The sequence below is a fragment of the Carassius gibelio genome, chromosome B7 (assembly GCF_023724105.1).
Source record: "Carassius gibelio isolate Cgi1373 ecotype wild population from Czech Republic chromosome B7, carGib1.2-hapl.c, whole genome shotgun sequence".
Lineage (NCBI taxonomy): Eukaryota > Metazoa > Chordata > Actinopteri > Cypriniformes > Cyprinidae > Carassius > Carassius gibelio.
In genome coordinates, this window is record NC_068402.1 from 515,477 (window position 1) to 531,279 (window position 15,803).

A 15,803-nucleotide genomic window follows, 5' to 3' on the forward strand; every position below is an offset into this window, starting at 1 on the left:
CACTTTGGCAGAATTCAGTTCAAATAGTCATCAACAGCCATTAGGTAAATTGCCTTTAAGGTAAAATTGCGCATCAGAATGGACAAATTTGATTTTTAAGGGAGAAAAAAAAGAAATTCAAAAAATGCCAGCGAATGAACACGTACAAACTGTCAATAGTCGCAGTATCAGTATTGAAGGAGAAGTGCTGGATTTTTTTTTTTTTTTTTGCCCCGCAACTCACTTGAAGAAGTTCAGATAAATGGAAACACCATACACTATGTAACAATCCTTAATTGAAGAAATGTGGCAAAATATCTCAAGAGAGAACCTCATATTATTAAATTCAAAAGTGCTTTCCATATTTGGATCAAATTAGGCTACATTTGTGAACGCACATTTTCTGAAATGTTGCACGTCAGGTCATGCAAGCCTGCATCTTAAAGCCTCTGTCAAACTTTCTGCTTCCGCGAATCCGCTATGGACCGTTAGGTAGGCGTGATGTAAAAATGTCATTGGAGAGTGTATGTCGAGGCTCAGAGCAGACGACCGCGCGTACAGGTGCGCCTGGTCAGTAGGCTTCAAAAACAAAATTGCACATGTGCAGGCAGAGTGAAGAAGCTCATTGCTACTCGAACCTGTGCAATCCGTCAATAAAATAATATAAAGACAGTCAGATGTGCAATAATTCTGGGCAATGGCAGAGCAGGCCATCAGCCTGTGCATTCAGAAGTATAAATTGAAGAAGTCTGCGTCCGCGCTGGCCGTGTAAGCGTCCGGATTGCTCATGCGGAAAGTATAACACAAGCGTTACAATTGCAACTTCTTTGTGTTACTCATTCAAGCTGAATCTCACAAAATTGGTCAGCTCCCGACAGCATCAGGTGTTTTATTTATGGGGACCATAGTGCGGCCCGCTGGAAAAAAGGTTGAGAACCACTGATATAAAGGTTGCTGTCCCATTTTATACAGGAATTGTTCATTTCGTGGGTGTATCTCTCTATTAGTTTTATTGGATCTTAGTGCTGCGTTTGACACAATTGACCACAGCATTCTTTTGCATAGACTTGAACACTTTGTTGGCATCAGTGGAAGTGCATTAGCATGTTTTAAATCGTACTTATATGACCGCCATCAGTTCGTAGCAGTGAATGAAGACGTATCATATCGATCACAAGTGCAGTATGGAGTACTTCAAGGCTCAGTACTAGGGCCGCTACTCTTCACGCTTTATATGTTACCCTTGGGAGATATCATCAGGAAACATGGTGTTAGCTTTCACTGTTATGCTGATGATACTCAGCTCTATATTTCCTCGCAGCCCGGTGAAACACACCAATTTGAAAAACTAATGGAATGCATAGTCAATATAAAAAATGGGATGACGAGTAATTTCTTACTGCTAAATTCAGAAAAAAACAGAGGTGTTAATTATAGGGCCTAAACACTCTGCTTGTAATAACCTAGAACACTGTCTAAGACTTGATGGTTTCTCTGTCAATTCTTCGTCATCAGTTAGGAACCTAGGTGTGCTACTTGATCGCAATCTTTCCTTAGAAAGCCATGTTTCTAGCATTTGTAAAACTGCATTTTTCCATCTCAAAAATATATCTAAATTACGGCCTATGCTCTCAATGTCAAATGCAGAAATGTTAATCCATGCATTTATGACTTCAAGGTTAGACTATTGTAATGCTTTATTGGGTGGTTGTTCTGCACGCTTAGTAAACAAACTACAGCTAGTCCAAAATGCAGCAGCAAGAGTTCTTACTAGAACCAGGAAGTATGACCATATTAGCCCGGTCCTGTCCACACTGCACTGGCTCCCTATCAAACATTGTATAGATTTTAGAATATTGCTTATTACTTATAAAGCCCTGAATGGTTTAGCACCTCAGTATTTGAATGAGCTCCTTTTACATTATACTCCTCTACGTCCGCTGCGTTCTCAAAACTCAGGCAATTTGATAATACCTAGAATATCAAAATCAACTGCGGGCGGCAGATCCTTTTCCTATTTGGCGCCTAAACTCTGGAATAACCTACCTAACATTGTTCGGGAGGCAGACACTCTCTTGCAGTTTAAATCTAGATTAAAGACCCATCTCTTTAACCTGGCATACACATAACATACTAATATGCTTTTAATATCCAAATCCGTTAAAGGATTTTTAGGCTGCATTAATTAGGTAAACTGGAACCGGAAACATCTTGCTACATCATTAGAAGAATGGCGTCTACGCTAATATTTGTCTGTTTCTCTCTTGTTCCGAGGTCACCGTGGCCACCAGATCCAGTCTGTATCCAGATCAGAGGGTCACTGCAGTCGCCCGGATCCAGTACGTATCCAGACCAGATGGTGGATCAGCACCTAGAAAGGACCTCTACTGCCCAGAAAGACAGCGGAGACCAGGACAACTAGAGCCCCAGATACAGATCCCCTGTAAAGACCTTGTCTCAGAGGACCACCAGGTCAAGACCACAGGAAACAGATGATTCTTCTGCACAATCTGACTTTGCTGCAGCCTGGAATTGAACTACTGGTTTCGTCTGGTCAGAGGAGAACTGGCCCCCCAACTGAGCCTGGTTTCTCCCAAGGTTTTTTTCTCCATTCTGTCACCGATGGAGTTTCGGTTCCTTGCCGCTGTCGCCTCTGGCTTGCTTAGTTTGGGTCACTTCATCTACAGCGATATCATTGACCTGATTACAAATAAATGCACAGACACTATTTAACTGAACAGAGATGACCTGCCTTAACTATCATTTTGCATTATTGAGACACTGTTTTCCAAATGAATGTTGTTCAGTGCTTTGACGCAATGTATTTTGTTTAAAGCACTTTATAAATAAAGGTGATTGATTGACTTTAAAAAATCTTTTTTTTTTACTTATAAACTCCTTGAGAATTTAAAGTTAGTTTAATAGTATTTAAATTCAAGATTAAAAAAAAAAAGGTTTTTATTGCTTATTATTAATTAATAAAAATAATTTATGTTATCATGTTTATTCTTGTAAAAAATACGTGTTTATTCTTTAGGAAAACAAGGGAAAAATAAGGGACAATACGAACATTTGTCTTGCTTTACCTATTTATGTAAGCTACAATTATTCAAATAATAATAATAATAATAATAAAATAATGTCATTAAAAATACCATTGGCCTGAGTAATTTTGACCATTAAGCTATAGAATTGTGACTTTAATTAATAATGGCATGCATTTTAGAGCATAACAACTGAAGGTTTATTCCAACATTAGCCAATAAAGCATTTTTTTAAACAACGGAACTTAAAGTTGTGAACTAAAATATTATTTCAAACATACAGCATGTGAATAAATAAAATGCATAATTTTCATTAATTTCATTATTCATAAAATGCATAACCTTTCTGGTGTTTGGATATGTATTTCAATATAATGAGCTCCAAGTTTAAGAATAGTCCTAGACTTCTCTCTCTTTAACAGAATTAGCTCAATGATATACGTCTTCCTTTCGTTAGAATTTTCCTGCCTTGCTAAATGTTGGGCTCATGATCAATAAGTTCGCCTCAATCTGATTCAGTAAAGTCAAACTGCAGACAGTGAAGCCTCGGAGACCCGCGTGCTGTGAGGCTGGAACAGAGGACTCTGCTTGGTCTTAAAGCCTCCCGCAAACTTCCACGATCACAAATAACAATGATTTTCGTAAAATAATGATTAATTATTAATTGATGAATTGTTATTATCATTATGGTCTTGTGAAAATAATAATATGGGCTGTGAGAAAGTTATGAATACAAAGAGTAGTGCTGCTGAGTGCAGGCATGTTTCAGCCCAGTAACACACCGTTCCTCAGAGCCAAAACACAGACCGAATTCTGTTCAGCTGGAGGGGGTTGGGTTTTGGATAGTTATTCATGGCTTGTGGGGTCAAGATAAAGGTGTGAATTGCTCTTTCATATGGACAATGTATTATGAGGCTTTCACTTTCTGAACCGGTTTATATAGGACTGTTGTGTTGGTTATATTCACAGTGCTGGCTCTCTCCGACGAGAGAAATGCAACATTCACACATTACACTATTCCTTTTCGTTTAAAAACATTTCAAGCTTTCTGTAGATATATTTTTAATGTACCTATGTGAGACACCATGATATTATGTTAATTAAAAAATTATACATTCATTATCCTGAAAAATTAAAGTGATGAGATGGCGCCTCCCTGTCATTAATGCACATTAATAATTTTTGCACAAACACTTGAATATGAGCTTCTTATCACGAGTAAAATTCATGCCAACAGCCAACATGTTTAGCTTGATCAGAAGGTTGACTGCAAAAGTCGAGCGGGATGTTAAGAGTTTGTCTGTTTCTTTTACTGATTATTTTCGAGTTAAAGCATGATTTAAACAGATTCACACTCAATCGCTTTCGCAACAATGCGTTTAAACAAATGTAATCTTACAGTGCTACATTATCAGCATGCTATCTGATTTTGAAATCTTGAAGTTAATCGATCTGTTTAGATAAAATAACTGACAAAGATGTTATTTTCATCACAAACAAAATTTTCACAGCAGAAAGCAGCAATTAAAGATTAGTTTGGCATGTGATATAGGGAAAAAAGTTTACACATATCTTAAGCCACTTTGAAACTCTCCTGTTATTTATTATTATTATTATTATTATTATTATTATTATTATTATTATTATTATTTTATATGCTATGTTATGAACATAACATTTCAAACATACTGAAATACTTTATTCACGGAGTGAAGGCGGAGCGTGTTTCTGGTCAATAGCCGCTTTTCCACTGTCGGGCCAGTGTGAGCCAGGGCTTAAAGCAGGCCGGGCGGGGCTCATAGCCTCAGGCCAGTAGCACTAAAGGGCAGAATAGCACAGGGTTTCCACAGTGGAGCCTGAAGCTCCGCTGCGCATCACTAAAACATGCCCTTTACACGCCTCTCAGAACAACGTCATGCAACCTCATTATTTCACCAACAAAGAGAAGTTATCAGAAAAAGTCACTGGAACATGCGCGATCACAAATCGGAGATGATAAAAGCGGCCGTTTGTTTGCATGCTTTGTTATATATTCACATTCAAAAGCATTGATGTGGAATAAGTGATACATTGATCATAGGCTATTGATTTAATTTATCAGGACTCAAAATTAATCACACATAAATACACTCATTTCTATTTTTTTTTTTTTTTTTTTAACGCTTATGAAAATAGCCAGAGTCTGTTTCTGTTTATTAGCCACAGCCGTCACGTTTAGAATTAATGATAATATCTCTATTTTTATAAAAGCTCCCGAACAAAAACATTATGCTATTATATTTTTTTATGACGTGAGCTAAACTCTTGAGATGAGGCTTGTGACAGATAATATACATTACTAAATAAATACACGAGAATAAGAAGCTGACATCTGATTTCCTCAAACAGTCATATTTACCATGTTTACTATTGTAATGTTAATGCATAGCGTGCACAGACTTTTGCATCGCTTATAAATATTTCTGCCTTGTATGGTGATTATAATACACATTGGATCAAGTTATTTCAAAGACTCGCTACTGACTGAAAGTGAGTTTTGAGCTTGATTTATTTAAAAAGGTGTTTAATGCTGGTGTTATAGCTGTTATCTTTCCAAAATCAACAGCGCAGACTCTCTATTTTTATAAAAGCTCCCGAACAAAAATCATTTTTATATTTTGATGATATGCAATAGCGCTAATCATGGAGGGGTTGTGCAGATCACGAGCTTATTCTCCCCACCTGTCGCTCATTCCCCCACTCCCTTTATATGTCTCTGCTTTTCTGTCTGTGGTCGTGAGTAGATTGTTTTGTCTTTGCCCATGTTTTGCACTGTTTCTCAGTAACAGTCTCACCTTCTGTTCTTGTGCCAAAGGATTCGTAATTCGGAGATCCGGCAGCGCGAGTGGTCCGCAGTGTGCCGGCCAGCTCGGAGATCTGTGTGCGCCAGAGCTTTTTGTTATTGTTTATGTTATTTTGTGTTTTGTGGCGAGAATAAAGATTCTCCTTTTCTAACTCTGCATCTGAGTCCTCTGTCCAGTACGCACCCCGTGACAGAATCTACTCACCAAGGATGGATTCAGCAGAGGAAACGGAGCTGCGCCGAGCTCTTCAGCAGCAGGGCTCTCTTCTGGGTCGACAGCAGGAGAAAATTGCAGCTTCTCGTCGCACCTACTTGGAGATCGCTCTCCAGCTCAACCGGCTAGCCGAATGGCTTGACCAGCTGCAGGCCAACCCCTCAGCTGCCCCGTCTGTTCCGGATGCCCCGTCTGTCCCACCTGCTCCTCGCCACGCGGAACCGCGACTCAATCCACCTGCTCCATACTCGGGTGAGCCCGATTCATGTCGATCATTTCTGTCCCAGTGTTCGCTGACTTTTACTCTCCAGCCTTCCTGTTTCCCCACGGAGCAATCCCGGGTGGCGTTCGTCATCACTCTCCTGGTTGGTCAAGCGAGAGAATGGGGAACGGCTATGTGGGACAGCAAACATGACTGTTGTGCATCGTTTGAGGCATTCTCGAGGGAGCTGCGCAAGGTGTTTGACCGCTCGGCACACGGTATTGAGGCAGCACGAGCATTGTCGCTGCTTCAGCAGAGAGAGCAGTCAGTGTCCGGTTACTCTATTCAGTTCTGCACGCTCGCCGCGTCCAGCGGCTGGAATGAGAAGGCTCTCTGGGATCACTTCCTCCACGGCCTGGCTGAGAAGGTGAAGGACGAGATCTATTCACTAGAGCTGCCCCCTGGCTTGGATGGGCTTATCGATCTCACCATTCGGGTCGATGACCGGATTACTCTCCGTTCTCGGCACCGTAGAGAGGGGATTCCCCATGAACACGTCACTGGGGTTCCGTATGCTGCAGCTTGTGACACGATGTCTCAACGCCGCATCCTCCCGGAGGAGGAGCCCATGCAGATTGGGAGAGCACGGCTAACAATAGGAGAGCGACGCCATCGCCTGGATAATCAGCTCTGTCTGTACTGCGCTGAGGCGGGTCACGTGGTAGCGGTGTGCCCTGTGGCAGGGCGACGCTTTTCACGCAAGGGAGAGCGCATGGTGAGCGTCACTACAACTCGACTGCCACCTTGTGGCCGTACAGAGATCCAAGCTTCAGTACAGTTTGGGGGAGCTGTTTTCCAGGTTTCAGCATTGATTGACTCTGGAGCGGAGGGCGACTTCATGGATTCCAGACTGGCAGCTCGTCTGGGGATTTCGGCTGTTGCACTGGCCGAACCTATTTCTGACAGGACACTTTGTGGCACCCATCTCACTAATATCACTCACACCACTCAGTTTGTCACATTAACTAATCATGCTGAGGAGATTAGATTCCACCTCATTCACTCGCCCACCGCTCCAGTGGTGTTGGGTCACACCTGGTTAGTTAAACATAACCCTCAAATTGATTGGGCCTGTAGTTCTATTTTGGCTTGGAGCCCTTTTTGTTTAGCTCAGTGTTTGGGTGCTGCTTTTCCCCCTGTCTTTGTCTCATTCTGTGTTGCAGGAGGAGCTGACTAACTTGGTGGATGTACCGGAGGCTTACCATGATTTGAGAGCGGTTTTCAGTAGGTCCCAAGCTTCATCTCTGCCTCCACACCGCCCGTACGACTGTGCAATTGACCTGCTTCCTGGCACTTCTCCACCTAGGGGGCGCCTTTACTCTTTGTCGGGTCCGGAGCGGGAGGCCATGGAGAGGTATATACATGATTCTCTGGTAGCAGGCATTATCCGTCCCTCATCCTCTCCAGCCGGGGTGGTGTTCTTCTTCGTGGAGAAGAAGGATGGTTCGTTGCGCCCCTGTATTGACTATCGGGGGTTGAATGACATCATGGTAAAGAATCATTATCCTTTGCCGTTGATGTCATCGGCCTTCGAGCTCCTTCAGGGGGCAACCATCTTTACGAAGTTGGACCTACGCAGTGCTTATCACTTGGTTCGGATTAGGGAGGGGGACGATTGGAAGACCGCATTTAACACCCATACAGGGCACTTTGAGTACTTAGTTATGCCGTTTGGGCTTTCCAACTCCCCGGCGGTCTTTCAGGCACTCGTCAACAACGTGCTCCAAGACATGGTCGATCGGTTTGTTTTTGTTTATATCGACGACATCCTTATTTTTTCCCAGAATGAGCACGATCATGTCCAGCACGTCAGGCGAGTGCTCCAGCGGCTGCTGGAGAATCATTTATTCGTTAAGTTGGAGAAGTGTGAGTTTCAAGCACAGTCGGTTCCGTTCCTGGGTTTTATTCTCTCGCCTGAAGGTATCCGAATGGATCTCGCCAAGGTAAAGGCAGTTGCTGATTGGCCCACCCCAGATTGTCGTAGAGCGGTCCAGCGCTTTCTGGGGTTTGCCAATTTTTACAGGCGGTTCATTCGGAATTTTAGCCAAATCGCCCTTCCTCTGACTGATCTCACCTCCACAAAGAGACGATTCTGTTGGTCGTCGCAGGCCCAAGCTGCGTTTGAGAACCTTAAGTGTTGATTTGTTTCGGCCCCCATTTTAACGACCCCTGACCCATCTCGTCAGTTCATTGTGGAGAATAAATTCTAGGCAGGCTCGCTGGGCATTATTTTTCGGACGTTTCAGGTTTACCATTTCTTATCGCCCAGGCTCTAAGAATGGTAAACCTGACGCGCTGTCGCGGGTTTTTGAGGCTGAGGCTAGTCCCACCCTCCCGGTGGCCATTTTGCATCCCAAACGGGTTGTGGCTGCGGTCACCTGGGGGGTGGAGTCCAAGGTCCGCGCGGCACAACGCCATGCTTCTGTTCCCATTGGATGCCCAGAGGGTCTGCTCTTTGTACCTGAGTCAGTCCGAACTAGTGTACTTCAGTGGGGCCACTCTTCTAGTCTAGCTTGCCACCCTGGAGCGACTCATACTTGTAGGTTAATCAAGCAGTGGTTTTGGTGGCCGTCCGTGGCTCAGGATGCTCGACGGTTTGTGTCGGCCTGTCCAATTTGCGCTTTGGGTAAGGGATCCAATCGACCCCCTGCAGGGCTACTTCAGCCGTTGTCGGTCCCTTCGCGGCCCTGGTCACACATAGCGATGGACTTTGTGACTGGCTTGCCTCCATCTAGAGGCAAGACGGTGGTTCTCACTGTGGTGGACAGGTTCTCAAAGGCGGTCCATTTTATTCCCCTCCCCAAATTGCCGTCAGCGAGGGAGACAGCGACTACGGTCTTAGATCATGTTTTCCGTATTCATGGCCTCCCGGTGAACGTGGTTTCTGACAGAGGTCCCCAGTTTGTGTCTAGGTTTTGGACAGAGTTCTGTCGACAGCTGGGGGCGACTGCGAGCCTATCTTCCGGTTATCACCCACAGACTAATGGTCAGGCCAAGCGTGCAAACCAAGATTTGGAGAGAGTCCTGCGCTGTGTGGCGTCTGCTGAACCGTCATCTTGGAGTTCCAGGTTGACCATGGTAGAGTATGCTCATAACTCCCTCCCGGTCTCATCTACGGGTTTGTCTCCCTTCCAGTTCTGTTTAGGCTACCAGCCACCTCTATTCCCCTCTCAAGCATCCGATGCCGTTGTTCCTTTATTCAGAGATGCCTCCGTACTTGGAGGATCGCCAGAGAAGCCCTCACTCGGACTGGCGAGAGGAACAAGGCATCGGCGGACCGTCACCATACTAAGCCCCCACTTTACGTGTGTGGTCAGAGATTCTGGTTGTCTACTAAGGACATTAACTTCAGACTGCCCTCACGTAAACTGTGCCCTCACGTAAAAAATGGTCCGGAGGAGAGATGCTGGATTCCGGCTCGCGATATTCTGGATCGCGCTCTCATTGATCAATTTCATCAGCGTCATGGTGAGTCCTCCGGGGACGCCAGGAGGCGTCCCTGAGGTGGGGGGTACTGTCACGGTGCAGGGTGCCTCTCAGCTTCCCCTGTGGTCTGTGTTGTCCTGTCTGTTCAGTAGCTCGTGGTCTGGGCAATCAGCGCTAATCATGGCGGGGTTGTGCAGAACACGAGCTTATTCTCCCCACCTGTCGCTCATTCCCCCACTCCCTTTATATATCTCTGCTTTTCTGTCTGTGGTCGTGAGTAGATTGTTTTGTCTTTGCCCATGTTTTGCACTGTTTCTCAGTATCAGTCTCACCTTCTGTTCTTGTGCCAAAGGATTCATAATTCGGAGATCCAGCAGCGCGAGTGGTCCGCAGTGTGCCGGCCAGCTCGGAGATCTGTGTGCGCCAGAGCTTTTCGTTATTGTTTATGTTATTTTGTGTTTTGTGGCGAGAATAAAGATTCTCCTTTTCTAACTCTGCATCTGAGTCCTCTATCCAGTACGCACCCCATGACAGAATTATATATGGAATTATATACATAAAAAAAAGTGTGAAACAACTGAAAATATGTCATATTCTAGGTTCTTCAAAGTCGCCACCTTTGCTTTGATTACTGCTTTGCACACTCTTGGCATTCTCTTGATGAGCTTCAAGAGGTAGTCACCTGAAAAAGTCTTCCAAAAGTCTTGAAGGAGTTCCCAGAGAGATGCTTAGCAATTGTTGGCCCTTTTGCCTTCAGTCTGCGGTCCAGCTCACCCCTAAACCATCTCGATTGGGTTCAGGTCCGGTGACTGTGGAGGCCAGGTAATCTGGCGCAGCACCCAATCACTCTCCTTCTTGGTCAAATAGCCCTTGATGCCTTCAGTGTGACTCTACAATTTTCATAGTCTTGAAAATAAGGAATACTCTTTGAATGAGAAGGTGTGTCCAAACTTTTGGTCTGTACTGTATCTCATCAGACTTGGACATCAATAGTTGATGCTTCCTGCAGGTGTAACAGGTTCAAAAAGAGATTGCTCCATTCTATCATTGACATATGTCTCTTTGTTGTAGATTTTGTAACACAGCCTTATAAAAGATGTGGGCCAATGTTTGAATGACAAACTTTACACATTTTTAGTGTTTGCGATGAACAAAGTAAACCCAAGGCTAGCTCGACATGAATGCCTCTTACTTTCACCCTACATTGTGAGTGGTTCCAGGTCCTTGACAGTCAATCACATACCCTTTTGTAGTGATTTAACAATTATCCTTTCGGTTTAGGTGATGCTGCCATCGGTGATGGTGTAAGTCAGTACTTCGTCAGCTTTGCTATAAAGACCTTGCAGTCTGGATTCCACATCAATTTTGGTATGTCTTAGTTTTGTTTATAAGTATAAACACTTTTTAGTGACCTAAACTTGAAAAGACCTGTACTGTGCCTTATGCCAACTATTGTTTCATCTTTATTTACAGGCAATGCTGATGTGACTAGGCTGTTTGAGGGACAGAAGGATCACCTCATCCCCTGTGACTCCGAGCCACTAACTGATTCTGTCCTTTTTCTGATGGCAGGTAGAATGTTGGGACATTCATTTATACATGGTGGCCCGGGATTGCCAGGGATCAGTCCTTCTCTAGTCCATGTGCTCTTAGGGGGCCAGTTGGAGACAGCGGCATTGGTATTGGAGGATTGCCCTGATATCGATCAAAGGAACACAATCCAGTTGGTAGGAAGTGTTTTCTTGTGGAACATTTTTTGGTGTGTGTGTGTGTGATAAAATAAGAGACTAATGTGGGGAACTTATTTCTCTCCCTCAGCTGGATGGCAACAGGGAGCTATCTGAGAAAACCAGAAAGCGGCTGTCAATAGGCTAGTTGACGTGGGAATTGCCATGACTGACTAATCTGAACAGACAATATCTTCATCAGAGGCCGTTGCAGCATGTGGTAATGACATTATTTCACATAACCTAATAATTGTATATAATCGTACTGAATCTGAAACCATCTTTTGCCTTTCTTATGATACACGACTCAGCTGTTTTTCATTAGTCAGTAGTTTTTGTCCACTGGGAAGCGGGACACTATACATACCTATACCTTATATAAAAGGGGTGATGGTTCAGCCTGTTAACCCTGCTGCCCTCTGGGAAGAAATAAAGGAGTTTCAGCTACCGCACCACCGGCTTTTATCCCCAAGCTGATTCATCCTCAGCACTGCTCCATTGATTACAGATTATTTCTGTTTATGATCCCATGACCTTCTGTTATAGCAGCCATAATTTCAGTATTGCAATAGAATTGTTCTGAGTGAAAAACTTTACTCATGCTCTCACTCCCTATTTTCTTTTCATGTGATATACTCCCAGTGGTTATGAATCAAACAGATAAGAAAGGGCTTAAAAGAAACAGGAGTGTGGTCAATACTGTCAGAAAGAAGAGATGTGGCTGAAGCTGTCTTCCCGTGTGAAAAAATAAGTTATCTGCAGCCCCCAGGTAATACTCCTATGGGGGCCTACGGTTGATTTGTTATCTTTACATTTGAATGAATTTTATGTATGATATTGGTCAAGGGTGTAATAACTTGTTATACTGTATATTGTTTTAACTTTTAATTTAAATAAATTAATTTCAAATTTGTACATCAACAAGGTCATGATTTGTCACATCATCTGGCCAACAATTGAGGTTGTTGAGGACGAAGAAGAGGGATTTCCACTTGAGACAAGAGCCAAAATTGGAATGTACCTTCGCCATTTCATTGAAACGGGTATGTCATATCCATATACTTGTCATTATGCAGATGTCAATGAACAATGACACAGCATAAGACACTTGTAATTTAAGTGCAAAGTTGTGTCCGCAGTGTTTTTTTTGTTTGTTTTTTTTCCACCTTAACCCACAGCTTAAAGTCATAGTCACATTACGCTTCCTCCTTAAAGAGATGTTGTCCTTACCCTGAACTTTGTGTTGCATAGCAACCCATCCCTAATACGTCCAAATATTAATCATTTGCCCAATTAATACAATTTCCTGTCATTTATTTTATGAGTTGAATAATTAAATTTGAGTTATTGTGGAAAAAAAGCTTTTCTTTTTCTAGCACCAGAAGCATCTCGGATTATCCTACTCAAGTTTTGGACTGGATGGGAAGTTCTCTCTGGGCAGCTGAAGCTGGAGGTGGTACGTGGGGAGTTCTCAAAATCCTTGACTTGTTACCAGAGCCTACGCATCCCTCGCCACTTCTCAACTTATGAGGAACTTCAACAAGCAATTGAAGCATCTATTGGGACATCCGATACTGGATTTGGACTGAAATAATGCAGCTCCATGCAATACATGTGTGAAACATGTCAGTTCTAAATTTCCTTTATTCAAATTTCATTTATTTTAGGCCAACATATATTTAACAATGTTGAAGTTAAGAAAAAAATGGCATCTTTACAGGCCGTGGAGTTGTAGCATAATGTTGTCATAATGAATGGTGTTTAAAAAAAATATATTACAAAATGCATGTTCGGTAAGTGTTTATTCACAGTATTCCCTTTGTGTCCAGTATTCATTCAGGGTTACATTTACAATGTTTAAACCAAATTTTTTAAGAGAATGTTCACAACCTGTTGTACTGAGTGTTCTGTAACAGAAATGACTCGAACCAAACAGACAGAACCAAAAATTTAAGAGTCGATCAGGGCTGTGTTGAAACACGAGCCAAATTCCGCAGGAATTCATAAATCAGTTCTAGTGCCACAAGAACCAAGCAAGATGACCAACCAACTTTTTCACAAAACAGCTTTCAACATTAACACCACTAGAACAATTATTGACAATTAATTTGCAGAAGAGATTGTCAAATGTGTTGTTTGTAATTTAAATGCAAGGCTGGACATCACATGAAAACCCATGAGAGTACTGCACAAGTTCCATTGACTTCCCCCACCCAGCAGAACCAGACTGAAATTCCTAAGGGTGAAGGGCTTTGAACCTCTGGTCTCCACAGAAGTTTTTGTCAAGAGAATGGCAAAGAAACTGTCTTTTGTACATATATATGGACCAGAATGAACTTATGGTCCTTATGAAAAGACTTATAAATTAATCAGTCCATCGCTTCACTCCATATTCATTTATGTGTAACCCACACATTTGACTATCATGTTATAATCACTTATTGTGTATGTCTTTTAATAACTATGGGATAGCTTAAGGATACATAGTCATGTCTAGTATCTACGTAATTGCTTGCTTGAATTAGTCCAGACAATAATTTATTTGTCACATGTATCGTATTCCGGTTATAGGAATCATGTCCAAAATTAGACCCTGCAAGAGTGGGAAAATCCGGACTACATGCTTGGTAAGATAAACATGTGATTTATGATACCCCCAAGCCAAGACTATATCTGATTGGTCAAGACAACATTTGAGGTGTGGCCAACAGGCCAGTTTAAATACTTAGGACACCATAAAATCTCTGCTTTTAGGTGTTAGCTTTGCTTCTGCTATTAGTCATGCCTGCTTTTAGTTCTAGCCTTGCTTTTGCTATCAGTCATGCCAGCTTTTAGCTTTGCTTCTTAGCTTTAGCTTTTAGCCATGCTGTTTGTCATCACTGTTCCTTGAGCGCGGTTCCAGCATGTTTCAGTTTTTCGAAAATTATTATCAGTTTACCAAAATTATTGTTTCGATACTGATACCCTGTCAAGAATTGCGATTTCGATACTTTTTCGATACTTTTCCTGAAAAGGGAAAATACACTCTCAAATATCATTGATGTGCATTATTTTAAAACCGGGACAACATTCTAAACATATAACACACTAATAAATGAACATATGAACAGCAGATATATTAAACATTTGAACAAAATATGAAATATCAAAATATTAAAAAAAAAAAAATAGAGCAATGACATTCAAGGTAAAGAATAAATTTAGCAGCGTTATCTTGGTTATCATAAGAAACATAAGAGTAATAAATGTATCTTGATTCTGAACTTTGAATAAAAATATGAACAGCGATTATATTAAACAATGTTTCTGAACTCAGAAAATTAAATGTCAAAAGATAAATAATATCAATTTAAGCAATGGCATTAAATTTTTTTTTTAAAAAGAAAAGAAAATATTGTAAAGATATTGTAACTTATTCTGTCAGTTGTGCAACCTTTTCTTTCAGAGGAGAAAACTCAGCCAGTGAGCTTTAATGAGCGTCATCTTTTTCTACCATTCGTGGACCACAGTATCACTTGTGCTCGCACATGCAGCTTAGTGATGCGCAGGTCCGTTTTTTTTTCCAACCTGCGGGTCCTGCTTTTATGAAATTATTTGGCCCGCCCCAGCCCGCAAATCAAGTAAAATTTCTTTATCCACCCCGACCCGCGCATCGGGGACATCACAGAAGATGCTACTAGACTCATATTTCTTGTTCACTGACGTTCCACCCTCCAGAGCTGCGCGCATGCGCAGCTCGTGAACTTCTCTGTGTCATCCTGTCAAAGAGTTACTCAACATGTGACGGAGCATGTGATTTGTTGAATGTAGTGAACGAATCCACCCTTCACTGAACGAGATCGAGAGATCTTCTCATTCGTGAAGAGTTGAATGAACTGATACATCTCGTTCGTGAATTAAATGAATGAGTATTCAGGGTCAGTGAGCCAAGCAAATCTCGATCAGCAATCAGCAGATACAAAAAGCGCAGTTATAGGTGCTGTGCAGATACGCTCATATTTAGCATACAGAACATAACTCCATGTTTAATTCCCGATTAATGTGAATATTATATATGAACTGTCTGACCAAACAATTAAAATGTTAATTATGCTAGACAACCTTGTGCTTTGTTCATCTGAACAACTTATTGAAACTATTTAATGCGATTATGCACAAATTTTAGTAAAGCCAAATCAGTTTAGTAAAGCCACTAATGCAGCCATCTCTCTGTAGTGCTTTTTTGCTGCGTGTATAAGGAGAAACAACACAGCCATCCATAGGGACATGCACACACACCAACATGAAATACGTCTCTTACAAATCTGGA

General features: G+C 42.2%; 1 long non-coding RNA gene across 2 annotated transcripts; it reads left to right on the forward strand.

The window, feature by feature from the left end:
* Nucleotides 1-8,483: 8,483 nt before the first annotated feature.
* LOC127962294 (uncharacterized) lies at nucleotides 8,484-14,863 on the forward strand. Of its 2 annotated transcripts, none has more exons than XR_008154550.1 (6): nucleotides 8,484-11,135; nucleotides 11,241-11,494; nucleotides 11,586-11,714; nucleotides 12,137-12,263; nucleotides 12,420-12,537; nucleotides 12,871-14,863. It is a non-coding gene; the product is annotated as an uncharacterized LOC127962294 (long non-coding RNA). The 2 variants fall into 2 exon arrangements; XR_008154551.1 differs by having other exon boundaries at nucleotides 11,340-11,494.
* The last annotated feature ends 940 nt before the right edge of the window (nucleotides 14,864-15,803 follow it).